General features: G+C 44.9%; 1 protein-coding gene across 4 annotated transcripts in view; it reads left to right on the top strand.

Moving 5' to 3' along the window:
* Window positions 1-27,753, top strand: part of POLG (DNA polymerase gamma, catalytic subunit) — an 862,381-nt gene that overhangs the window by 23,541 nt on the left and 811,087 nt on the right. The window contains exons 2-3 of one of the 4 annotated variants that reach the window (XM_085644441.1): window positions 25,232-25,303; window positions 25,905-26,026. The exons of 2 other annotated variants lie outside the window; for them this stretch is intronic. The gene's annotated coding sequence lies outside the window, so the exon portion shown is untranslated. The remainder of the gene's footprint in view (window positions 1-25,231; window positions 25,304-25,904; window positions 26,027-27,753) is intronic. One more of the 4 variants, XM_085644444.1, reaches the window with a different exon arrangement.

The raw sequence follows: 27,753 nt of genomic DNA, 5'->3' as shown, positions 1-27,753 counted from the left end.
TAGTCGCGGACCTTGTGCTAACACAGGCCCAGTCAGGTGTACCCAGCATCTCGGTGTGAGTCCGGTATTCCACCTCCTTCCAAGCGTCGTGCTCCATATCATTCCCCAGCAGACAATCGACTGGCACGGCAGGGCTTACGGCAACTCGAAGTGAACCTGCAACCCCCCCCCATTCAAAGGGAACCTCGGCCACGGGATAGTGACCTGTTCTGCCGTCAGCCATCGCGGCTGGGTGGAGTACATCGGGAATTACCTGCTCTGGAGACACCAGTTGACTACGCACCATAGTCATACTGGCTCCTGTGTCTCTCAGAGCCTCCCCTCTTTGGCCGTTGATGGTGACCCACTGCCCATACTTTGCGGTATTTGCGGGCACCTGGATCTTAGGAACCATCTCCCGTTCTCCCAGGGACACTAAAGTGACACCCGCCCACTCCCTTCCCTTAGTTAAGGGCATCTCCTCCCCGAGCACTGCACTAGCTACTCCGGGGGTCTTTCCTCCAGTGGGAGGGGGTGGTCGTTTCTGGCACTTCGGATCTCCTTTATAGTGTCCAACGCCACCGCACTCGTAGCAATGGACAACCCTTGGCTGCTGACTCTAGCCAGGATTAGGGTTTCTGGGTGGGTTAGCCTTAGAGGTGAATCCTGTTCCCTTCCCTTGGAAGTTATTTTGGGGGCCTTTGGAGAACTCCTTTTTCTTTTCCCCTCCCTCTTTCTTCTGGGGGGCGCCCTGTCCGGCCTTTTGAGTATCCCCTCCAGTCCCCCTTGTGGACACCCGGGTACTAGCCCAAATGTCCGCCTCCTCAGCAAGCTTCCGGGGACTGGTCAGCTTGCTATCCACCAGGTGTTGCCGCAGTTCAGGGAAACATTTCTCGAGCAGGTGTTCCTTCAGTACTAGGTCAAACAACTCCTCGTAGTTCCTCACTTCACTGCCCTGAATCCAACCTTCCATTGCCTTCTTCGCATAGTCCAGGAAGTCCACCCAATTCTGCGTGCCCAGCTTGTGACTACCCCTGAACTTCTGTCTGTACTTTTCAGGTGTTAGTCCAAACTTTCTGATGAGCGCCAGTTTCATGGTGGGGTAGTGGGTTTGCTCATCCTCCTCGAGGGCCAATAGAGCATCCCTACCAGCTGGAGGCATGTACTTGTACAATCCCCCTCCCCAGTACTTCTCTGGAACCCCATGGGCCCTCAACGAGACCTCATAGGCTGCTAGCCACTTGGCGATATCATCACCCACCCCATAGCTAGCCACTATGTCCTTTGGCAGGTAAGGTTTGGGTTCCCTGGTGACCTCTTGGATTTGGCTGCCACCATTAGGAACAGGTTGTGCCCCGATTCTCAAGATCTGAAGATCTATTTCTTTCAGTCGCAATTCATGGGCCATCCTCTGCTCCTCCTTCTCCTTCTCCAGCCTTGCTAAGTCCCATGTGAGCTGTCTTTTCTCCCTCCGGTCCGTTAGCTCCACTTCAGACAAGCCACCGCTAGAGGCACTGCTGCCCTTCCTAGAAATGGTTCTGGGCCCTGCTGACAGGTTCCCCACCTCAGGTTGGTACATCTCAGCCCCCTCGGGGTCAGGCTCTCCATCCCTGTCTTCCTCCTCAGCCTTGCTTTCCCTGCGTGCCTCCCCCCAAGCCCTTAAGCTGGTTTGGAGGGCACCCTTCTTTGCTCCTGGGGGACAGTACACCCCCTCCCGCTGGCAAAACTCCCTGAGTTGGGCCACAGTGTACGTTTCTAGATTTTCTAGTACAAACTCCATCTCGCCCACTCAGGTTAGAGGACAGGTTTTTGTGCAGTAACTATGCAGGGGGGTACCTTTAATAATACCTCCTCCCACCACCAGAGTAAATTTGGAAAAAACAAAAACCCACAATTAGGAAGGCCGCTTTGAGAAAACTCCCGGTGTAGGCCTATGGACTACCCACAGTTATTGTTGAGTATGCGTAGGCACAGCTCTATCCCACCACTGAACACCAATTTATGTTGGAAACAGCCCACTCCCATTCCGCAGGGTGGTGGTGGACTCCCCGAACACACTGTGGTAGCTTGGCTCGAGTGGTCAGGAAACAGGCACCGTGCTAAGCATACAATATACCCATACAATAACCATGCGTGCATCCGTTCCAAAAACGACTCTACACCGTAAAAATTATGAAAATAATCTTCTTTATCTTTTTCTCTTAGTTGCTGATTGGGAAAATAAATAGGTCAATCACAATATACAAATTTTAAATAGTGCAGGTCAAATAAATACTGTCTGGAGATTCAATAAATAGGGGTGATCATAAATACAAGGGACATAAATATAAGTGCAGGTAATACAGGCAATTAAATATTCTGAGGCAATAAATACTGAACCAATAAATATTGTACACCAACAAGTCCTGTAGACCAATAAATATAGTGAAGCAATAAATAGGTTAACACAATAAATACAGTGCCCCCATTAAATAATTAAAAGTATACAGCAGCACTCATGTAATCAGATCACTTTTCAATTCCTAAGGGCTGATTTGGCCCAGGCACAGCTTGTAGGGTTGTGGAAGGCTTGAGGGGTTCTACTCCCTGGCTGGGACAAGGCTGAGGCCTAAACTGAGGTAGATCAAGGGGGGAATACCAGTGCCCTGGCTTTCTCTCTCCACACAACCTCTCTAGGTTAGTCCCAATTCACCCCTGGCACAGTCAGGTTGGTTCCAGCACCTCCCTAGCCCCTTAGAGCAGTCTCTCAGGTCTCCACAGGGCCTTAGGCGCCCTCTACTCCACTTACTGCCCTTTTTCTGTTGTTCCGACGCCGCTGGAGTCGTGTCGATGCCGTGAGGCGGTTCCGGTTCGGTCTCGGCGGCCTCGGCACAATGTCAGTTCTAGACGACGCCGGTAGGCGGTTCCGGTCCGATGTCGGCGGCCTCGGTTCGATCTCGACCTCCGATTCGACGGCGTCGGGCAGTCTCTACTCGATGTCGACTTCGGGCGGCTCCGGTCCGATGGCGCTCTCGGCTTCGATGACGTCGGCCGGCCTGGCCTCGATGTCGACTTCCGGCGACTCCGGGGTGCGATCCTCACCCCCGACCTCCGGTGCTCCTCCTCTCAGGTTCCGGGCGACTCCGGAGTGCGATCCTCACTCCCGACCTCCGGTACACTTCACCTCGGTCTCCGACGACTCCGGAGGGCGGACTTCACTCCTCCGATGACGCCGCTCACTCGACCTCGGTTAACTTCCTCCTCGACCTTTGGTATTCCTCACGACCTCCGTCGGCGCCCTCTCACGACCTCAGGTGGCTCCGGGTACGACGTCTGCTTCTTCAGTCAGCGCCGCTTCTCCACCTCGGGCTCCAGGTCTTAGGCTACTCGACGCCGGACTCCAGGGAAACCAGTTTCCAGGTCAGGATCTTGCTGCTTTCTGCTTCTAAGGCCTGTTCCTGCTGTCCAGGTCCTTAGGATGAGTTTTTCTAGCTTCTTCCCACACAGGGCTACAGGCTGGGATCCATCAGTAGGGACAAGTATCAAGGGTGGGTTTATGGACCCCACTCCAGGCACAAGTTTCCACCCCTGCTGCTTCACTCCTTCCTCCTTCACTGTTGTGCTGCTCTCTCTTCACCAGTCAGGTGCCAACTGCCAGCTCCAACTGCCAACACTCTGTCTTAACCTCCCAACATTCTAAACCGCCTCCAACTGTCACAGAGTTCTGGAATGTTCTGGAAGGTGCTGGTAGGTTCCAGTGGATGCTGGTGATGTCACAGGTGGCCACCATTTTGTGCTCCAGGCCCTCAGACAGAAGTTTCAGGGGTAGGTAAAATGGCTCCCTGAATCTGCAGCAACACTAAAAAGTCTGGTGGTTCCCAAAAAGGAAAAATTCAAACAGGGTTAGAGGCAAAAGTGGGACAAAATAAATAATGATGAGGAGGGACCACCCAAAGGGCTGACAGGTCTAACAGGGCGGGAGAATTGGGAGCTCGGGGTGTGACGTACTGATGTAGGATGTTTGTAGGAAGAGTCTTAGTCGCGAAGACTCCGAGCAACTGGATACTACAATTACATTAAAGGGGCTGGAAGAAGCTATTAATTTATTAGCTATAGGCAAGGCATCAGGTCCCGATAAATTAGCTTTAGAATATCAAAAAGTATTTTTCCAAGAGTTGAAAACAGATATGCTGATAACTTTCCAGGAGACACAGAAGGAGCAGGCACCATCGTCATGGGACTTTGTGAATATTGTTATTTTCAAAAAAAGAGATAAACCACCCACATTACCAGGGTCGTATAGACCCATCTCTTTGTTGAATTGTGGTGATAAAATCAACGCAGAGATCCTGGCTATGTGCTTAGCTAGGGTTATTACCCCGCTGGTTTTGATTCGTCAGCACGGCTTTATCCTGGGAAGAGGCACGGTCAATCATATAGCAGGGTGGTGACTTTATTCGATCTGGCTAATGTGCACCATGCTCTGCTGGGGCTGGTGTTACTTGATGCCGAAAAGGCATTTGACCATGTCTCTTAGGAGTTTTTGTGGACAGTCCTTCTATGACTGGGTTTTGGGCAAGGTTTTATTAAATCCATAAGGGCTATGTACAGAACACCTACAGCCCTAATTTGTGTGTTGGGTTTAGAATCAGAGCTGGTTGCTATTTCCAGGGGAACGAGACAGGGATGCCCATTCTCTCCTTTATTGTTTGCTCTATATATCAATCCATTTTTGACCACATTGGAATGCAGCACGATTATTAAATCAGTCCAATTTAGGCAGGAAGATTATCAGGTGTTTGCCAATGCGGATGATGTGGCCATTGTAACTCCAGAACCAGCTGGAGCATTGCCTAAAATAGAGCAATTGGCTCTTTTATTTGGGCAGTTGTCTGGGTATAAATTGAATATAGCTAAAACCAAGATTTTGTTGACCAAAGGGTTACTGACAAATGAGTGTACCTTGGCATTAAAATTAGAACGTGTCTGGACAAACTGGTAGTTGCTAATTGGGGCCCTATGCTTGCTAGAATTGAAAAAGAGCTTGATAGAATTGAATGCGTACACCTCTCACTAGTCGGCAGGTGTAATGTCTTAAAAATGAACGTATAACCAGAAGTGCTTTATTATTTTAGTTCAGTACCATTAGAGCTTAGTGGTGCTACGGAAATGTGCTGTGGAAGGAAGTTTGCGGATCCCAGCAGATTCCAGAACTTTAAGCTGAAAACAATGGTGAATAACGGCAGACCAGGTAACCACACTTCCCTGCTGTGTTCCCTTTGTAAGTATATCCACAGGTAGTCCAAATCAGTGTGCACATGCAACTCCTGCACCTGCCGTTGTTGGGTGCCTGTTGCTTGGCAGAGTAAGAACTAAGGCAAAGTTGGAGTGGTGCACTACTCAGAAGGAATTTCTCAGTAAGTCATGTAAGCTTGTTTTGTGTCAATAAATTGTTTATTCTCAATGTCATCTGACAGTAAAAAGTTCCAGCCAACGCGTTTCGTTCATTTGAAAATGAACTTCTTCAGGGCAATGGATGGTGTGTGATCGGTTGGGGGAGACGGTCCTCAGATCCTCAAAGGCTGTCTCATGAGCGAAGAGCGAGCTTGTTCCGGTGTGCTCGTGAAGTTAGTTGCCAAAAATGTTTGGGACACGCAAACTAATGCGACAGCAAAGGCCTCCCTGATAAGGGCCAGACCTGGGTGGTTCTGAGGTGCAGAACGCTTCCGTCAGTCCTGCTCCAAGTGGGTTCGAGACTCATGGGAATGCTAGGTGGAAGGAAGTTTGTGGCTCCCCGCAGATTCCAGACATTTCTATCACAGAAATGTGAGGAAAATGTGTTTTTTAGTCAAAGGTTGATGTTTGCAAAGGATTCTGGTTAAAACAACCTGTCGAGAATCATGCAAGTCATCCCATCCTACATTCCCCTAGGTGTCTAATTTTAAAAAATTTACAGGTTTGCTAGGTTTCCCTGGGTGCCGGCTGAGCTAGGGACCAAAATCAACGGCGACCCATTTTGAAAAAAAGGGGGTCAGATTTGCGTGAAAAAATGTGATTATCCATGTTGCCTTTTGGGCCTTTTCCTGTCGCGGACTCTAGACCTACCCACAAAAGTAAGGTGCCATTTTTATCAGAAGACATGTGGGAGCACAGAATACTAGGATATTTATTATTACCAATTGGATTTCGCAGCATTTGTGCCTTCCAAATGTAAGTCAGTGTGAAGAAAGACATTTTGAAAAATACCCTCAATTAAATGCTTGTATGGGTACCCACAAATTGAGAGATGTACAAATAACCACTGCTCCTAAAGTCCATATCTTATGCCCATTTCAGAAATACATAGGTTACCCTGATATCTATTTTTCACTCTACATTTTATTTTAAATTCTTTTTATTGGATTTTTGCATTTCAAATAACTACTCTGTATAACAGTTTACAACGCATAGTAAACAATGCAAGATGACAGAAATGTCAGTGCATTTAGGAAAAGACTGGGTTGTGATATGAAGTGCTCCTAGGGGCATTGAACTGCTGCATGTTTGTGTGCTTAGTGTCTATGTCCTGCCATTATTGGTGAATTTGATTCGTAACTTGGAGGGAACTGTGGGGGACTGTGGAGGAAAGGGGGAGAGTGTATCATGTTTTGGTGGTAGCTGTAATATGGGCCGTACCGGGTGTGGGTGAGCACCTTAATGTGTTGGTGCTAATGGGAGTGATTGGGGGTTCGAGGCCCGGCAGGCGTCATAATGGAAAGTGATCGTCTCGGGAGGGTGCCCCTACATGGGTGCAGAGGGATCAATGCATTTACGGGGTCAGGTCATCGTTGCGAGTTACCTGGTGGAATTGCATGACTAAGGTATCCCACGGTGGAAATATTGGTTGCCGGCGTATCTAACGGACCTCCTCATATCGGAGAGCATTTTCCTCCACAGCGCCCCCATTTCCGTATTACCGCTCTCTATGCTTCTACCGAGGGGCTCGCAGGTGTGCGCTAATGCAGTGTGATTATGCGTTTAGCAAGGAGCAGGGCCAAGGCTGCGAAGCACGTTTGTACTTTGTGCTATTTCTTTTATTTAAATATGCCTAAGGAGCATGCCTCCCAAGTTTAGATATCCAGGAGTTCTGTGACCTCTTGCAGTGTGGCATGAATGGCTTGTCAGTAGCTTTGGAGAGCTGGGCATGACCACACCATGTGTATAAGCTTTGCTTCTGAGATCTGGCAGCGAGGGTATTCAAATTGTGTCTCTGGGAAGTAACTGTTTAGATGTGCAGGGGTTAGGTAGGCCCTGTGTAAGATGAAGAACTGTATGTTCTTGAACCGTGGGTTGGGGGAAACCTTTTTCGGGAATTCAAGTGCACGCGCCCATTCTTTGTTGTGGAGTACTCCCCCAAACTCATACTCCCATTTTTAATGAAGCATCGTGAGTGGAGTGGCTGTCAATTCTCATATGGGTTTGTACAACCAGGTGATGAGGTGGAGGCAGGGCCCCATGGTAATATAGACTGGTACCGGGTGTGTTGTGGGTTCTCCTCTGGAGAGATCCCAGAGGGTTCGGCAACTGTGGATGAGTCGCCTGTGGAGGAGAAACTGCCCCGGATGGAGATCGCTGTTTTCAGCCAGCTTATTAAAGGGAAGGAGATGACCCTTCACAAAGAGGGTGCCCACTTCAAGCAGCGAATGACTTGTGCAGACCTGTAGTTAACCGGTGGTGTCGTAGTCATGCACGCTGGACTGGCCAGCTAGAGGCAGATTGGGGGTGAAGAGCGGAGTCTTGTGGGAGAGGCAATGTATCCTGACCATACAAGTCCTCGCCACCGACACCTGTAGGGGCCAGGCGGATGTGGGTTGCGCCCCTGGTAGGAGCAAACGTCAGAACGCATGTAGTCACATGTGCCCAGGATGCGAGCGGGTATCGTCGAGGTAGCACCCAGCCATCCAGTGGGACAACCATTGAAGCTACTTTGCCAGAAAGTATACCTCAAAGGATGGGACTCCAAGACGTCACCTGTCTGCTGGCAGTTGTAGTTTAGCAACGCGCCTATGTCCAGTTCCCTATATAAGTGTGCAGTTCTTTGAAGAAGGAATGGGGCGGTATAACTGGAAGGTTCGCAAAGTAATAAAGTAGGCATTGCAAAATAACCATTTACGTCAGGGCGATTTTGCCAATGGGGGCTAAGGGTAGAGTTCGCCAGAAGTGCACTTGGAATCTTATGCCCGCCAAGGCCGTGCGGTGGCTTCCCTCATAGAGGTCCAGGGGGTTGTGGTATAGGCAGACTCCTAAGTACAGAGGTGCTTGCGTGTGCCAGCTGAGGCGGGAGTCACTGATATATACATCCCAAGGTGATAGGTCGGGGCTGATTGGGTAGACGGACGATTTTTCCCAACTGACTCGAAGCCCAGCCGTAGAGGCAAAGTCCGCCAGTATGTTCTGGATAGGTGTGAGATTGGCCGTTATGTCCTGTATGTAGAGGAGCATGTCATCTGCGCATAAGGACACAGCGTGTGTCCTGGCTGCCAGTGGGATGCGCCACTCCTCAATCAATCAAACAGGATTTATAAAGTGCGGCTAATCAGTCGATAGGGTATACAGGTGCTGGCAGGCCCAGGAGGCTTATTCGAACTGCCAAGTCTTTAGGGCCATTCGAAGTTCCGGAAGTGAGGTGATGGTCTGAAGGTACTTGGGGAGGCTGTTCCAGGTCTTTGCTGCTATGTGGGAGAAGGAGTGTCCTCCACAGCTGCTTCGGTATTTGCTGGGAGTATGGGCAAGTGAAAGGGAGGTGGAGCATAGTCTTCTCGATGGTTGGTAGAAGTTCAGGCGCAGGTTAATGTAGGCGAGTCATCGGTTGTATAGAGCCTAGTGTGCGTGGGTCAGCTGCTTGAATTGGTATCTCTTCTGTCCGTGGAGCCAGTGGAGTTTCCTGAGGTGGGGTGTGATGTGGGTTAGTCGGAGAAGGCCGACGCTGAGTCTGGCTGGGGCTTACTTTTTGGTCTCCAGTCTTAGAGAAGACCGGTCAGAGAAGACCGAGGTCCTCATCCTTGGACCCTGCACCTCCGTCTGGGACAACACCTGGTGGCCCTCCGCCATCGGGAATCCACCCACCCCTACATACCACGCACAAAACCTCGGCATCATCCTTGACTCCTCCCTCTCCATGAACCGCCAGATCAACGCCGTCGCCTCCACTAGTTTCAACTGCCTGCGCATCCTCCGCAAGACCTTCAAATGGGATCCCCCTCGACTGCAGAAAGACCGTCACCCACGCACTCGTAACCAGCAGACTGGACTACGGCAACGCCCTATACACCGGAATCAACAGAACTCTTCTACACAAACTCCAAACCATCCAGAGCGCCGCAGCCCGACTCCTACTCGGGGCTCCACGTCACGAACACATGACCCAACACCTACGAGACCTCCACTGGCTCCCCGTGGAGAAGAGGGTCACCTTCAAACTCCTCACCCTCGCCTACAAATCCCTCAACAACGCCGGACCCAAATACCTTAACAAGAGAGTATCCCTCCACGTACCTAGGAGGAACCTCCGCTCCGCCGACCTCGCCCTGCAAGAGGTCCCCCGCATCCGCAGAAACAAAGCAGGTGGGAGAGCCTTCTTCTACATCGCAGCCAAGACCTGGCAGGAGCTCCCTGTGAACATCAGACGCTCCCCAACACTGCACACGTTCAGGAAGAACCTCAAGATCTGGCTCTTCAACTCATCCGGAGCTGCTCCCCTACTCTCTCCTGGCCCCTCCCCAGCGCTTTGAGACTCTCACGGGTGAGTAGCGCACTTTAAAAAAAACCTGATCTATTGATTGAAGTCTCTGTAGAAGGTGTGCAGCCATTCCTATGAAGAGGACATTGCTGTAGTCCAGTTACCTGGTGATTAGGCGTGGGCGGTAAATCCCGTTCCGCTTGCGGAATTTGGGTAATTCAAAATGCATGTTTGCAAGATATTTCCCCCTGAGCACGCAAATAACGTTTGTGAGCAGGAAAAAGCATCGCAAACGGGCATAAGAAGCAATTCCGTGTGTTCGCGGAATTTCTGCGTGCTTGCGGAGATTTGCTGATTCGCGGGGCTTTGCGTAGCGCGACTACGCAAATTCTGCCCAGCCCTACTGGTGATGAGGGCATGTCACGGTGCGTCTCATGTGTGGCAGTAGCCACTTGAATATCTTACGTAGCCTGCGCAGAATGAGGAAGCAGACCGAGAAGACGGCATTGATCAGTGATTTAATGGTGAGCTTGTTGTCAATGATAATTCCGAGGTTTCTGGCGTGGTTGGGAGGAGTGGATGCAGGTCCTACGGCATGACTCCCCTTGTGCAGTTGCATGGCCAAGTCGCAGCCGCATGGCCAAGGGCTCCATAGCGACTGCAGATAATAAGGGGGATAGCGGGCCTCCTTGTCTTGTTCCTCTGCACATCGGGAAGGGAGCCGAGACAAGACGGCCCAAGCGGATCCGGGAGGTTGGATTGGAATGCAGTAGTTTTGTATAGGCCAGTAGTTTGGGTCCTATCCCCATGTGGGCGAACATGGTGTACACGTAATGCCAGGTAAAGGTGTTGAATGCCTTCTCTAAATCAAGTATGAGGCAAACAGCACACAGAAATCGCCCCCCCTTGTCTGATCTTGTAAGTGAAAGAGACCCTGAATATTCTGGGAGGTACTATGGCCTCGAATGAATCCATTTTAGTCAGAGTGTACCAGCTCTGACAGGACGTTGGCATATCAGTGAGCCAGTATTTTGCTTATGATTTCGTAGTCTGTCCCGAGTATAGCAATGGGTCTATCAGAGGCTAACTGAGTGAGATCCCTGTCTAGTTTAGGGATAGAGAACAAGAGGGATTTGCGAGAGGGGGAGCTCGCCACTGCTTAGTGCTGCTTTGTACTTTGCTGACAACCGGGGTGCCAGGAGAATCAAAAAGGGCTTGTAATATTCTTGAGGTAGACCATCCAGGCCTGGAGTTTTGTTCCAAGCAAGGTCGCGAATTGCCTACTTTACATCTGCAGGTGTGATCTCCAGGTCCAGGGAGCACCTCTCGGGGTCAGGATCCAGGGTAGAATGATGTCAGCTAGGAACATGTCTGCTGGATCTGCCAGGGTGTACTGGGGTGTCCTGTAAATGGGAGAGTAGTAGTCATAGAAAGCCTGCAAGATGTTGGTTTGAGTGCGGACTGTAATACCTCTGAGATCAACCACTTTGGTTATAAGGTGGGTCACCGAGTCTTGTCAAAAGAGCCATGCTAAGAATCTGCTAGGTCTGTCACCCTCCTGTTGAACCTCAGCAGCATGGGTTGTAAAGTTATAGCGCCATAGAGTCTCGAGGAGGGCCACATAGGCAGTTTTGGAATCCACCAGCCATGGAGTGAGTATAGGGTTGGTATCTGTCGCCTTGCTAAGATCAGCCAAGGCCCTCTCAGCCACCCTCTATTTCTCGAGTGTCCTGCTTACACCTTAAATCTTTTGGATACAAGCTCCCCTAGCTACTACTTTAAATGCGTGCCATTCCAGCGTTCTGGTGGATGCTGTGTTTTGGTTTTCTGAGAACTATTGTCAGATACAGATTTCCTGTTGGTTCCAGAACACCTGGTCTTCGAGGCAGTCGCGAAATAGCTTCCAAGTGGGTGTGGGGGCGAGAGGGTTTTCCATTGGGGGGGCCATGATATGTGCATAGTGGTCAGAGATTATCTGACCCATATAATGTGTGTGTTGTATTAGGGGTACCAATACAGGGGAGCAGAGGAAGCGGCCGAAGGGCACATACAGATTATGCAGGATGGAGTGGAAGGAGTAAAGTCTTGTAAGTGCTCAATGATGTACCCAGGTTTGAAAACGTTCCGCCTAAGTATGCAGAGGGGAGTGAGGTACGGGAGGATGGGATCTGTTTAAAGCCAGGTCGAGTACATAGTTATAGTCCCTGCCCAATATCCTTGGCAGTGCTGTGCTGTGGGTGAGTGTGGCAGAGAGTGCATCACAGTGTCTCCCCTGCTCGGCGCTGGGTGCATAGATGCTGCCAAGGAAGAGAGGTTGGCCATCTAGGCGGCCCTCAAAGAGGGTGTAGCAGCCATCTTTGACTACCACCGTATTGGTTTCCTGGAAGGGGACTTTAGGGCGGATCCAAACCATGGCATCAGGCACATATGCCAAGTATGTTATGGCACAGCGGGTATATGCTGTGGATGTTTAGGGTGAGAAATCAGGTGTCAGTATTAGGAGCCATAGTGGTGTGGGTGTAGTGTGATATTAAGTGTAAGGAATCCATTCTCCAATCATGCTGCCCGTATCCCAGGGACCATAAGCTGCCCGCCTGCCTTAGTGATGGGGCTGTGAGGGTGGGAGTGATAGAGGGAAACTGCAACAACTGGGGAGGAAAAGTAATCCCAATACTGATAGCCTACCGCAACCGGGACATTTTTAATATACTCTAGTGCAGAGGTCTTCAAACTTTTTGATGCAGTGACTTCCCTGTTAAAAACTTTTAGGTGTAAGGACCCCCTCCTGACAAAAATGTCTAGAACTTGGGCAAAAACAGATTCTAGGCCATGGCGAGTGAGCGTCCTGATGCGGGGAGTCCTCTGTGTAGATGAGTGGTTCCGCTGCTGTGCCACCAATTAGGATGGGTATTGATTGTTGGGCAGTCTATCGAAGCTCTAGGGAACTGCTCCTGCCATCTTGCCTGGCCTAGCCACGCCCCACCTATTTTTCACTCTACATACTTCACGTTACGAATTGGTGTATACTTAGTACACAATTAAAAATCATTGTACGGTGCAGCTCATTTGTTGGCTCTGGGTACCTCAGGTTCTTGGAGAACTAACAAACCCTATGTATCCCCACAACCAAAAGGGTCTTTCAAACGTAATGGTACATTGCTTTTGTCAGTCGGCCACCGTGACAAAAAGTTGCAGATGAAAACATTGTCGCAAATGGCTGTTTTTTTTCCTACTGGTTTTCAATATTTCTTTATTTCAACAGGTAGTTTCTTTGGGAAAACCTTGAGGGATCTACACATATGACCCCTTGCTGAATTTGAAATGTTGTCTACTTTTCAGATTATATAGCTTTGCTGGATCACCCATGGGTTTCACACTGGTTTGCACCACAAACTGGAAGTAGGTTGAAAGCACAAAAAATATGAAAAATGGGCTTCCTCTTTGAAAAATGCCAAAACTGTCTTAAACAAATTTTAATTCAGCTCTGCATGTTCCTGAAAGCTGGGAAGATGGTGACTTTAGTACATCATACCATTTATTGATGCCATTTTTATGAAAAAAAGAAGCCAGACATTTTATCCAGAGCACTTTTTGACTATTTTCTCAAACAAATAAAACTGTAACTATATTTTGGCTATTTTCTCAGCCCCCTCCTGGAGAATACACAAACCTTGGGTACCATTAGATTTCCCAGGATGTTGGAAAAGGAGGACGTAAATTTGGCGTGGATAGCTTATGTGCACAAAAAATCACAGAGGCCCAAGCGCGAAAACCCCAAATAGCTAATAAAGGCTTTTGCACTGGGGAGGGGTGGAGAGGGGGGTTATTGGGGGGGGGAGGTCTAGCAGTCTGGGGGTTGAAGACTGCACAACATCTCAATTTGCAGTCCCCGTTGCAAGTGATCGTGGTAAGTGGAAAAACAAACAATTGATTCCATCGGTTCAGTTATTTCACTCTAACCCGTTTCTTTCAACGTTGATCACACTTGCTGTTCATTTGGTGTTTTTTGGGGGGGGGGGGCTGTATAGTACTGGTGATGGACAACCTTCATAGCATGTATGTATTATTTGAACTTAATAGAGATAAATTACAATTTGTTGCTGACCGCTGTATATTATGGTTTCAGTATTGTGGGCCATAACAGTTATATATGGAAGTACATAACTATAGAATGTCACAACAACACTTAGTCACTTGCTTACCTGCATAATGAAAGCAGTTTGCTGGCTAAGGTATTTCAATTTGTGGGTTGAAAGCTAAGGATTGCGCTTGAGGGTGTGACCGTTTTCTTGGCTCTGATAACTGGCTGCAGGTGGTGCATTTATCCAGGAAATAGCCAAGTTTCCAGCTGTCTTCGGAAGTGTATATGCTCCTTTGTGCTTTTTCTAATGCTGAAGAACAAAATGGCACATATGGGACATGAGCGTTTGGGGTGGGTATTTCCTCTCAAAATGGGAAGAATGCTTACCCTCAGCACAGAAGCTTCTTGTGATTGGAAAAAACAAGCAAGCAGTAACAAAGCTTTAGCATGCTAGCGAATGCAAACACAGGCATGCACAAAAGCAGTTTTCATAAGTTAGCATATTAATGACAGACCTATGGGTTTGGCCAATGCTTTTATTTATGTGTGCCAGGTTACAAAAAGTATACTGTATGCTCTACGTAGAAGAGTGTAGCTCAACATGTTAAGAGTCTGTTGTGGAGAACTTTAAGGTCAAATCCTAGCAGGTTTGACCAGTCTTTCCCGCCCTCTCGCACTCACGTATCCTAGGTTGACAAAATGGGTACCATTGAGTTTGATAGCAATGTGTAACCCATTGTTCAACACCTAAAGGCACTTTCAGTTTGTGGTGTGCAATACAGCAACTTGTCTCTGTTTTTGATTGATGCTGGATATTAGATTTGTGGCTCACTGGATGATTGTGCTCTGCTGTCTAACCTTCAGGTCACCTGTTGAACCCCAGCTGGACTTTCTTATTCTTTTCTAATCCTAAGCTTAATACAATGAGCACTTATTATTATATTTTTTTTAATGAAAAACCTCTATTAGCATTTTCTTATTTCAGTACATTTATGAATACAGCACTGTTAATTAGGTTTAAAGAGAAGCATTTCAACATATAGTTTCAGATCAACATATTAAACATTTTAACAATCAGGAATAGTTATATATTTATGCAATTGAGGCAGTGCTTAAAACAGTAGTGGAAGCTGGGGTCTAACGTTCCAGTAAGTGATAATCAGAACAACTCAACCAACTAGTATGAGGGGGTTAAGGATGGGCAGAGGGTAAGTTTGCCTGTTACTGGATAGAGCCAATTGCTGGTGCTTGCCTATTAAGTGAAGCAGGCTAATCTTTCCATCACAATGGGGGGGACAACAAGGGCTAAGCGTAAGGTTGGTGAAAGCAGATGGATAGGTTCAGAAGTGTACTTATCTTTCAGACATGGCCGCTGAGCTGACTACTATGTCTAAGGTCCGGGGGGAGGAAGGGTAGTCTCTTACTGTACTGTTGGTAACTGCCCTATAAGTGAATCCTAAGTTGCTGCACTGGGGTGTTTCCATAATCCTCTGGCCTACCCTATTTGAAATTTGGAACCTTGTGCCTTGCCTCACTTGAGGAGAGACGTGATCATGCTGCCAGTGAAGGTGTTTTATAACCTACTCGTTGGTTAATGCACCCTCCCTATTCTTGTTCTCTGCCTTGCTGCTCAGCCAATGGTGATGTCATTGGAATGTTGAGTGTATTTATGCTTGAGGAGATGTCAGTTGGAGTGGATGGGCTGAGCAGCAAGGAGGTTGCTCATGGTGGGGCATATTATGGATCATATCATCATCCTGTAACTTATATTTGAACCTGTAACCTGATGAGTAAACCTACAACTTGTTTTCTACACAACATGTCTATGAGACATCTTTCAATTTAACACTGGCGACGATTTGAGAAGAACTTGCGTGTGCTACTTCAACGGATAATGGTCTATGAAGTCTAAAGAAACTTCAAGGAAAAGGAATTTCATGAGAACTTACAAGCTGTGTATTTTAGGAAGCTGGCACCCCTGAGCACCACCAGTGACCACTCCATCGGTCGCCCTACCGCGTAAGTGCCAGTTTAAAGAATTGTCCTATTTACAAGAGCCCTACTTGGACGTGAGGTATTTGTTTTAAGTTGTGGGTTTACTGTGCAATGCCTAGTATATATGACATTTAAGGCTCACTTTCTTTTGGATCATTTGTTCTACGGCTGACTGCGCTACCTTTACAACCCTTAGAACCTGCTATTAAAACTAAAGTGTGCCTGCATTACTTCTACAATCTACGTGGACTTCCGTTTTTGGACTGCCTTGTTGTGTGCAAAATATTAATTTTGGAAGATTTGTGAGCCTCGTGTGTTGAGAGAAACCACGGAATTGATTGACTTTTTGTTACCCCTGAGGAAATTGTAAGAGCAATTTGTTGCGAGAAAATCAGCAACGCTGTTGAGCCGATATACTTAATGGAGATGTGGCGACTGCTGCCCGTGTATTAATTGGTAACTGTGAGTACTTTTGCCCGAGGTATTACTGTGCTTGGCTGCCCCTTTGGTCGTTTGGGCAGTTTAACCGGTCGTTTGGGGCTTAACCGCTTGTTAGCCCCTTTGAAATATGGCACGAGCTGTGCACAGCACTCACACTGCAAGCACGTGCAATCCTACCTTGTTTCCATGTGTGCAGTGATGCCTTTGTGGATCTTTTGTGACGTTCTTCATGCGTGGACCCTTGCTTGTATTTGTTGGATCATCTGTGAGACGCTTTGGTGTACAAACGCGCCGTGAGCCATCCGGCGCGACGTACATACCGTGCCACCATTTTGAGATTGGAGAATCTCTGCTATTCATAATCTTTGTGAATACCTTGTGGTGTACACGTTTTGCCAACCACGTATTTTTTTGGGGGGTTTACAAGCACAAAAAAGTATTGGGAACATCGTCGTTACGGAGCAGCAAGCTTTCATTCCACTGTTTAGACTGCACCGGACTCCTGCAGCGTTGAAAGCTTACTGGTACTTTTGTTCTAACCTTATTCACCCTGTGGCATCTGGCAATTATTTCACGTCGTGAATGGTGCGGTCACACAGTTTACTTTCAGATAAGTGGTTCCTCTCCAACGGGTGTTACTCCCTGTTGTGCAGTTTTACAGCGCATGGCAATTTTTACTTGGCCTCATGTTGTGGCTTTAAAATTCGAACGCACACTCTGCACAACCCAGCAAGATAAGATGGATTGATTTGTGTAATTTAGTAATAAACCTTTATGAACTTTTACTTCTTAACAGGTGGATTCTCAGGTACTAGTATCGAGTACCAGTGATGTTACCTCCAGATTTACGTTATTTGATATTTTAAATGTGCATTTTTGTATATTCACCTTGCATAATCTGTTTCTTCATACGTTTGTCATGGTGAAATATTACCCTTGTATTCTGGTTTTGTATGTAGGAAATACCTGCAGTTTTAGGTAGTTGTGAAGTGTCTGGTGTGTTTGAACAGTTTCATAGGGAGCTGTGTTTCCCTATTACGGTGTTTTTAGGGAGGTCCTTCCCCTATACGGAGGTGTGTTCCCCTATTACTGTGAGTTACTGGGTGGTGAGTACCCTTATACTGTTTTGTGGGTTTGTGAGTGTTTTTTATACTGTTTTCTGGGGTGGGGAGTGCCCCAATCTTGGATTATAGGGAAGCGAGTTTCCCTGTTACGCCTATGTTCAGTTTCGAAGGGAGGTGTATTCCCCTATGGGAAGGTGTGTTCCCCTATTACGGTGAGTTCCTCTATTACGGTCTTATTCTGTTTCTCAGCGAGTAGTGTTCCCCTGTAGGGAGGTAGTTTCCCCCATTACATTTTGTTCAGTTTCAAAGGGAGGTGTGTTCCCCTATCGGGAGGTGTGTTCCCCTATCGGGAGGTGTGTTCCCCTATTACTGTGAGTTAGTGGGTGGTGAGTACCCAACTATTAGTTTCTCTCCTGCCATGATTTGTGTAAGTGTGGTAAGGGGATTTGGAATCCCCAGACCTGCCAAGTGTTGTGTAAGTGCAGTAGGGTGGTTTGCAATCCCTAGTCCTGCCATGAGTTGTTTCTTATTTTTCCTAGTTTGGAAGGTTATGTAATTTGTGATTAATTTATTGGACATGTCATATGTATGTCTTATCATCTTTCGTATATTTTATTTTCTTTAATCAATATAAGGGGGAAGATGTGTTATAACCTACTTGTTGGTTAATGCATCCTCCCTATTCTTGTTCTCTGCCTTGCTGCTCAGCTAATCGTGATGGTTTACAAACAACTAGGGCAACCCTAGAACAAGAACCAGGGGCAGTATCAACTATGTTCCAAACAGTGGTTCATGAGCTAAAATAAACTATAGAGCAATTTGGGTAAAGAAGAAGAAATTGTGCAGAAAAGGGAGAAACAACTGTGCTGGCTTAATTTCACAATAACCATGTACATAGTTAATCTACATTTTAAAAAAATGTAAATTAAATACAACACAACAGGGAATAAGGGCGCTCAAACAGTTACACAAACAATGATAAGGTCAAGAACATTGACAAGTGTAAACTGAACAAACAGTTTTATTTTTATTTATTTATTTGAAGAGTTTTATATAGCGCTAGCTAGACCCGTAGGCACTTTACATGAGGATCGTTGCGTTACAAGTTACAAATTACATCCGTATCCAGAGCATAGTAAAACATAGGCAAAAAAAACAATGTTACGGTAATTCGTGGGAAGGAGGGGGAGGAAAGAGACACAGTGGGGAGACGGGAAGAACTATGCCAAATGTCCGACTGGGTAGGTGACGGCCAAGGGGGTAAACCAGGGCCGATCTCCTCTATAGCTGTCGAGCAGGTCCACCGGGCATCAGCCATGTTGCTCAGGTCTTAGCGGTCAGGAATAAAACAGTTTTTCACGGGTCACATTAGTTACAGTTGCTTAGTCAAACACAGAAGAAACTAGTCGCTAGTACCGGAAAAGAGAGAATGGGGAGGGGAGTGGAGAACAGGGGGCTGGGAAGCAGATCAGAATCTGGCAAACCGGCAGTGGGAGAAACGTACCACGGGGGGCCCAAAAAAGTTAGAGTAAGCGGGCCCATAACCCAGTGGTGGAGAAAAAACATAAAACAACAATTAACAAAAAATACACAAGTAACAATTGTGCCCGCTCTTGATTAGGCCACGTTTATATGCGTCGAAAGCGTTTAGACCCACAAATACTTTAGAGGTCTTCTTCAGGACAAAAGGACTTCAAATATGCAGGCGTCCACTTTCTTTTTCTACAAAAATGAAATACGTACATGTTTTACAAAATATACATGGTTTAGCAATCTAAAAAAAATTATTTGATTTATGCCCAACCACAAATATTTGATGGAAAAATCTGAAAGAGTGATAAGAAAAAGTAAAAATTTAGAACAGAACCTATTACCCAAAGATTCCATAGGGTTCTGAAAAAAGTCAGAAATTTTGTGCAGAAGAAAAAAGATAAAGGATAAAAGATAAAAGGGAAGAAATACACGAGGATAACCTCTAAGGATCTCTGTGGAATACATAGAGGGCGAAGCTTCAATCTTTGTGTGATTTGGAAAGGTGATCCTAAGACCAATAAAGTTACATATATCGAAGAAAAAAAATTCTTTTAAAAAAATGAACAAATTCATGGTCTAGAGAAGGCTATAGAAAGATGAACCTTCGTACCTGTTGGTAAGCCAAAAGGGTCCAACTGCATTACTTAAAGAAATTGGGCTGACTTGAGCGGAAAATTCAGTTGAAGGATCAGTCAAGTTGCAGAATCACATTCCTGGTTGATAAATAAATTACTGCAAAAAAACAAAAAACGTGTACATAAATGCAATCCTAAAAAAATTAACTAAATGTCCTCTACAAGTCCCTCACTTATGTCAATCGAAGTTAAAGACCCTTACTCGTAATTCACAGGTCATGGTAAAGAAATGGTCACCATGGGAATAAAATCATGTGACATAAAGTTAATCTCAATGGCAACAAGTGTCCCACTAAGCGTCCTCTACAAGACCCTCATTCGTATCAATGAAAGTTAAAGACCCATACTCGTAATTCACGGGTCATGATTGAGAGGTGGTCACCGAGGGAATGGATTCATGTAACAAAATAATCTCAATGAAAATTTGTGTCCCGCACAAGATTCATCCATCGGTAATAAGGGCAGCATAACCCTAGGTGATCAATTAAAACTACTAGAACGAAAGGCACAAAAACGAATATGTACCTCCATGAGAGAAAAATTTACAACAATGAATCCCCTACATTTGACCTATCCGGGATTGGGACAAAAGCTTAACCAGCCATCATTTAATCCCCAGTGAGCCTATCCAGGCAAAAATAAACTTAAAGCCTTAAGTCGCGTACACGAGAAAAACGAGTTACTTTGAAAGCAAGTCACATTAATCACTAAGAGTTCCCACTTACTTCTAGACTTGAACTCCTTCGTATTCAGCGTCCCGTCGGCATATCCTGTCCTCGAAATGGAACGTCAATACAGAAAGTCATGTAACAAAATAATCTCAATGAAAATTTGTGTCCCGCACAAGATTCATCCATCGGTAATAAGGGCAGCATAACCCTAGGTGATCAATTAAAACTACTAGAACGAAAGGCACAAAAACGAATATGTACCTCCATGAGAGAAAAATTTACAACAATGAATCCCCTACATTTGACCTATCCGGGATTGGGACAAAAGCTTAACCAGCCATCATTTAATCCCCAGTGAGCCTATCCAGGCAAAAATAAACTTAAAGCCTTAAGTCGCGTACACGAGAAAAACGAGTTACTTTGAAAGCAAGTCACATTAATCACTAAGAGTTCCCACTTACTTCTAGACTTGAATTCCTTCGTATTCAGCGTCCCGTCGGCATATCCTGTCCTCGAAATGGAACGTCAATACAGAAAGTCGACGGACACGCTGAATTTAAAGCGTGCTGTCATGGATATAGAAAGATAACTCAAAATTGTTTGGGTACTCCATGCCCGACGCAAATAATGCAAAACGGACAAAGGGGTCATATTGATATATTTTAAATTCTTTTTGAGAAAAAAACGAAGGTCTTCTAATTTAGGGATGTGAAAAATTATGTATATATTGGACAACTAGCATCGCAAGTTCGATTTTAAGGCATAGCAATCAGATCTTGATCCCCGCTGCCATCTTGAAATAATCAAGATAGACAAAAGAAGGTAACGAAAAAAAGAAAGGAAAAGAGAACCCAGTTCCCACAGCCTCATAATTTGGCACATACAAAATGATGGAGATGTTGACCATATAACAAAATATGTCTCCACTGCAACAACCTATATCCAAATGGGCTGTTAGTCAAAAAAGAGATGGTACAACTAGCATCACAGGTTAATTTTTTTTAAAACATAGCAATCAGGTCTTGATCCCCACACCCCTCTAAAAATAGTCATACATAGTCAAAAGGATGTAACACAAGGAAGGGAAGGGAAGGAGAGCCCATTTCCCACAGTCTCATAGTTTGGCGCATACAAGATAATGGAAACATAGGCCATACAACATAATTGATCTCCACTACAACAGCCTATATCCAAATGAGTTGTATGTCAAAACAGAGAGACAGCACATCAGGAATTTTAAACAGACAATAAGTCAATGTCCATGACCCACTCAATAATACAAAATACACAGCCTTGTTATATATTTCTAGATAGTGTAGTGATGTTATCTACATCGATTATAGTGTATCAGTAATATCGGAGTTACAGTCAGACGTAAACATATTTCATATTGGCTTAAAATGTAGCTTTTTTTCTTCATGGTGCCATATATTCAGAAAAATTCCATTGGAATAACTTCAATAACAGTACGTTCGAATACACTAACAGTATATACATTATAGGTGGTTTAACAATAATGATGTCAAAAGGTTCAGAGGCATACATATAAAATAAAATAAATCCATACTTATTATATAGATGAATTTTTAGATCTTAATAACCTTTTTATCATATATTACCTCTAGCCCTAGATCTAAGAAACATCATTGTATCCAAATTAACAAAGAGAATAAGACTTTAAATCTTCTTTGGATCACAGAACAAGATCTATAGAACAAGGGGAATCCCAGTGTCTCCAACAGTCTAGCTGAAAAGCACAGCCGTACATTCCTGTAGACTATTGAGCCCCTTGTTAATACTGTCACAACTAAATATCCAGCTGCATTCCGCTTGGTTCAGCATACTGGTGGTGTCACCACCTCTACGTGGACTCTTGACCAGTTCAATCACTTGCAATCTTAGGTCTGAGGGGGTGTGATTATGTTCCAAAAAATGTGACACCAAAGGTGCATGCTCATTTCTGCACCTAATATGACTTTTATGTTGGGAAAGACGACTCATAAACACGTAAATCATGTTTGATGTTACCATGTACGAACTGTTTAGTGTTCACGGTGGAGTCACACATGAGACAATTACCACATCGGTAATGGCCCACGATCTTATTGAGACCCCATAAGGTGGTTAAATCAGGGGAGCTTACAGCAGGAAGAAAAGCACGGACCAAATGGTCATGTATATTTTTACCTCGTTTGAAGGAAAAAAGAGGCATTTCTTTGGTGATTCCAACTGCCTGCACCAGTGGCCAATGACGTTTCACAATCTTTACAATTGAATTACTTTTAGTATCAAAAGTGGTGACACAAGGTACACGTTCAGATATTTTTGGAGCACATGGTGTTAACAGAAATTCACGGTGGTTATACCAAGCCCGCTTAAGGGACCGTTTGATCAGTCGTTTTGGATAACCCCGATGTTCCAGCTTTTTTGGCAAGTATTTCGGCCTTTCTGAAGTAGTCCTCCCTAAAATGGCAGTTCCTGCGAACACGCAGGAATCGCCCAAAAGGGAGGCCATCCTTCAGGCCCATTGGATGATGGCTAGTATATTCCAAAAGGGTATTGTGGGCCGTAGGTTTGGTATAAAGCTTGGTGGCCAACCTCCCTTAGCTAGGAATTATAGTCAGGTCTAAAAAGTCAGCACTCTCACTGCTGGCTTGTGAGGTGAACCTGAGGTCCTGGGAACAAGAATTCAACCAATTTAGGAAGTCCCTTAAGGTCACAGCATCAACAATCCAAATAAAGAAAATATCATCTATGTATTGCCGCCAATGGCGCACTTTCAAAAAGTAAGGGTTATTAACTTGGTTGTAAATGTATGTTTGTTCGAAGTTGTCAACATACAAAATTGATAAATTGGGGGCATAAGAAGCCCTCATTGATGTACCCTTAATTTGTAGATTGAACAAACCGTCAAACTCAAAATAGTTCCGTGTTAGTGAGATGGTCAATATCTCAATGATAAAATCCGTAGGTACTGTCACTGGACCTGGTCTAGTCTCAAGGACCTGTCGAATGACTTCAATTCCTTCCCTTTGTGGTATATTAGTTTATAGGGACTCGATGTCCATACACACTAATAACTCAGTAAGTGAATCAAATTGTATTTGTTCCAGTTGGCAGATGATATCGCCACTATCTCGCACATAACTCCGAGTCAAAGGAGCCAGCTCTTTTATAAACACATCAGTGTACTTGCACAAGGGTTCCAAGACCGACCCACAGCCAGAGACTATGGGTCGGCCTGGAGGATTTAAAGCATCCTTGTGCACCTTAGGTAAGGTGTACAACACCGGAGTGCGAGGAGCTTTTGCATTTAGAAAGTCGAATTCTTATTTAGCAACATTCAAGGTCTCATTTATTGAGGTGGACCCCACTGGTAAAACTTACGGCGGGTCTGGCGCTCCCCTGCCGGGAAGTTCCACTGTTGGGGTGGAGGTCGGCTCGGCCCCTACCTTGGAATCTCTCCTGTCCTCGCTGGCCTTAAAAAGGGTTAAAAGCTATTGCCCAAAGGTGGGGGGGCGGACATGTTGCCACGGGTAAGGGACTAGGCAAATGATATGGACTATGCCATGATTACTGAAAAAACAGTGTTCAAGGGAAGAGGTTGCCCCCAAAAATGGCACCATAAATGGGGAAAGTGGAATAAATATAGGGGCGATATTTGTATCTCTCCCACGGTGGAACTGAGGAGGGAGAGACAAACTTTGATGAAACGGCTGGGAGGGAATGCGGAGACCCCCTCACCGGGTAGCCACCAATAGAATGTCTCTGTAACTGTACCAAATACCTGCTTCTTTATAATCTCAACCAGGCAATGATGTTGTTGCTGTAACAGACAAAATAATCTCTGGTGCTAGAACACTATGTATCCTTTGACCCTGAATGAGGTGCGAAACACTGTCTTGATTTTATTTTACCTTGCCAAAAATGAATGTACTCTGTCTTGAACCGATGCTTTTTGTTATCAATAAAAATTGTTTAAAAAAAAAAATGGGTTAAAAGCAGAGGTTTAAAGTCCCTGTCCAGGGTTAGAATTGTTCTCAGTTTCATCGCCAGAGCTAGCTGAGGACTCCGAAAAGTTAATTGCCATGTTTCTCCGAAACCGGCCCTAAGTCTCATATTTGTTCGTATACGTTTGTCTAGGCTGAGAGAAATAGTCAGCAAGAAGATATGGATGTGATTTAATCTGATCAAAAGTAGCAATATCTTTTTGCATCTTGTTCGTCTTTTTTGTACGTTCGATTGTTTCAAATTCGGCAATGGTTTAATTAACTTTATCCAAAGCTGCTTTGGCTTCAACCATAACATTCCCTTCTTTGAGATTTTTTTCCAAATCGGCAATGATTTCCCTCGCGTTTGCTATGCTCCAAAGCGGTATCTACGCTATGGACTAGCCAATGGCAGGAGCATGTTACACCTATGTGGCTAAAACCTTTCATAAACTTAGGATCATTGGTAAAGATAACTGGAACATTCCAGACCTGTAAACCCATGGGGATCACATTTTACTTTAAATATTCGTTCATCATAAGTGCATGAAGATTTGTACGTACATGTTTTTTCTTACATTGTTCAAGTTCATCTAACAAAGCTTGTTCTTCAGTCACAATAGGCATTGATACAGATGGTCCCAACAAAGATGGACCACTTATTATTTTAGAAATGTATTCTTCAGAATACGTAGGTAAAGAAACATTAGTCATCCTTAGTCTAACCTAATGTCCAGGCAAGAAGGTCCTTACAGCAAAAGGCTATACTGTAATGGTTTATAAACAAGGGCAACCCTAGAACAAGAACCAGGGGCAATATCAACTATGTTCCAAACAGTGGTTCATGAGCTAAAATAACAAACTATAGAGCAATTAGGGTAAAGAAGAAGAAATTGTGCAGAAAAAGGAGAAAAAACGATGCTGGCGTAATTTCACAAAAACCATGTACATAATTAATCTCAAAAAGTGTTTAATGTAAATTAAATACAACACAACAGGGAATAAGGGCGCTCAAACAGTTACACAAACAATGATAAGGTCAGGAACATTGACAAGAGTAGACTGAACAAACAGTGGCAGAGAAAAAACATAAAACAACAATTAACAAAAAATACACAAGTAACAATTGTGTCCTCTCTTGATTAGGCCACGTTTTTATGTGTAGACGGACGGGATATGCTGACGGGACCCTGAATACGAAGGAGTTCGAGTCTGGAAGTAAGTGGTAACTTGTAGTGATTAATGTGACCTGCTTTCAAAGTAACTCGTTTTAAGGCTTTAAGTTTATGTTTGCCTGGATATGCTCACTGGGGATTAATGATGGCTGGTTAAGCTTTTTTCCCGATCCCAGATTGGTCAAACGCAGGGGATTCATTGTTGTAAATTTTTCTCTCGTGGAGGTACATATTAGTTTTTGTGCCTTACGTTCTAGTAGTTTTAATTGATCACCTAGGGGTATGTTGCCCTTATTACTGCTGGCTGAATCTTGTGCAGGACACACATTTTCATTGAGATTATTTTATGTTACATGAATCCATTCCCTCGGTGACCACCTCTCAATCATGACCCGTGAATTACGAGTATGGGTCTTTAACTTTCATTGATACGAATGAGGGTCCTGTAGTGGGACACTTGTTGCCATTGAGATTAACTTTATGCCACATGAATTTATTCCCATGGTGACCATTTCTTTACCATGACCCCTGAATTACGAGTAAGGGTCATTAACTTCGATTGACATAAGTGAGGGACTTGCAGAGGACTTTTAGTTCATTTTTTTCGGCTTGCATTTATGTACCCGGTTTTTGTTTTTTTGCAGTAATTTATTTATCAACCATGACTGTGATTCTGCTACTTGACTGATCCTTCTACTGAATTTTCCGCTCAAGTCAGCCCAGTTTCTTTAAGTAATGCGGTTGGACCCTTTTGACTTACCGACAGGTACGAAGGTTCATCTTTCTATAGCCTTCTCTAGAGCATGAATTTGTTTTGTTTTGTAAAATATATATATTTTTCAATATATGTAACTTTATTGGTCTTATAATCACGTTTCAAAATCTTGGCATGTTTTTGCCTGATACACGAAGATTGATGCTTCGCCCTCTATGTATTCCACAGAGATCCTTAGAGGTGGCAGTTTATCCTCGTGTATTTCTTCCCTTTAATCTTTTATCCGTTCTCTTTTTTCTTCTGCACAAAATTTCTGACTTTTTTCACAACCCTTTGGAATCTTTGGTTACTAGGTTCTGTTCTAAATTTTTACTTTTTCTTATCACTCTTTCTGATTTTTACATCACATATTCGTGGTTGGGCATAAATCAAATAATTTTTTTTAGATTGCTAAACCATGTATATTTTGCCAAAACATGTACGTATTTCATTTTTGTAGAAAAAGAAACTGGACGCTGGCATATTTGAAGTCCTATTGTCCTGAAGATGACCCCTAAAGTTTTGTGGGTCAAAACGCCGTCGACGCATAAAAACGTGGCCTAATCAAGAGAGGACACAATTGTTACTTGTGTATTTTTTGTTAATTGTTGTTTTATGTTTTTCTCCGCTACTGTTTGTTCAGTTTACACTTGTCAATGTTCCTGACCTTATCATTGTGTGTGTAACTGTTTGAGCGCCCTTATTCCCTGTTGTATTGTATTTAATTTATATTAAACACTTTTTTAGATTAATTATGTACATGGTTATTGTGAAATTAAGCCAGCACAGTTTTTTCTCCCTTTTCTGCACAATTTCTTCTTCTTTACCCTAATTGCTCTATAGTTTGTTACTTTAGCTCATGAACCACTGTTTGGAACACAGCTAATGGTGATGTCATTGGAATGTTGAGTGTGTTTATGCTTGAGGAGATGTCAGTTGGAGCGGATGGGCTGAGCAACAAGGAGGCTGCTCCTGGTGGGGAATATTATGGATCTTATCATCATCCTGTAACTTATATTTGAATCTGTAACCTGATGAATAAACCTACAACTTGTTTTCTACACGCCCTGTCTACGAGACATCTTTCAATTTAACAAGGGTACTCTGGACTTCCGCTGGGAAGTGGTAGCTGTCTTAAATAAGATGAGAGCTAGTTTAACAAGTCTTGTGGCTGATCGATCCTTCTTGGAGTACTTGGAAATTCCCAGCACTCTCAGAGGCCAGTCTTTTAGAATTGGTCTGATCGTGGCAGAGGAGAGTGCATTTACTATATAAGTCCAAAAGGGCTGAAGGAGCTTGCAGGACAAAAGCATGTGTGTGAAGTTAGCCTAACCCGCAATGGAGTGAGGGAAGTATTTGGTTAGAGGTGCTGAAGAAAGAGAGGCCCTGTGCAGTATGTATTGTATTAATTTAAACTTTGTTTTAGAAGATATTGTATGGGAGAGGTTTAGCGCGTGTCCACTCCTTGTTGTGAAGGGTCTGACCTGCAGCTGCCTCCCATTTGTCTCTTACAGGGGTTGGGGTCGGTAGATGTGAGCGGCGAGAGGGCCTTATAGAACTATGAGTGGGGCCTGCGGCCATGCCCTCATGGCTGCTGAAGCTAAAGCCCTTGGATTGCCAGGTGGATGGTATTATAATGGAGGAATCAGCCCCTGCGGTAGTTATATTTGTTCATACGCTGTTTAAAAGAGAGCAATTGCTACTGAGTATAGAGATTGCGTATTGCCACTATGTGCAGT

The sequence above is a fragment of the Triturus cristatus genome, chromosome 3_1, assembly GCF_964204655.1.
Source record: "Triturus cristatus chromosome 3_1, aTriCri1.1, whole genome shotgun sequence".
Classification (NCBI taxonomy): domain Eukaryota; kingdom Metazoa; phylum Chordata; class Amphibia; order Caudata; family Salamandridae; genus Triturus; species Triturus cristatus.
The sequence above is the reverse complement of the archived record's forward strand: the minus strand, read 5'-3'. Positions and strand labels throughout refer to the sequence as shown.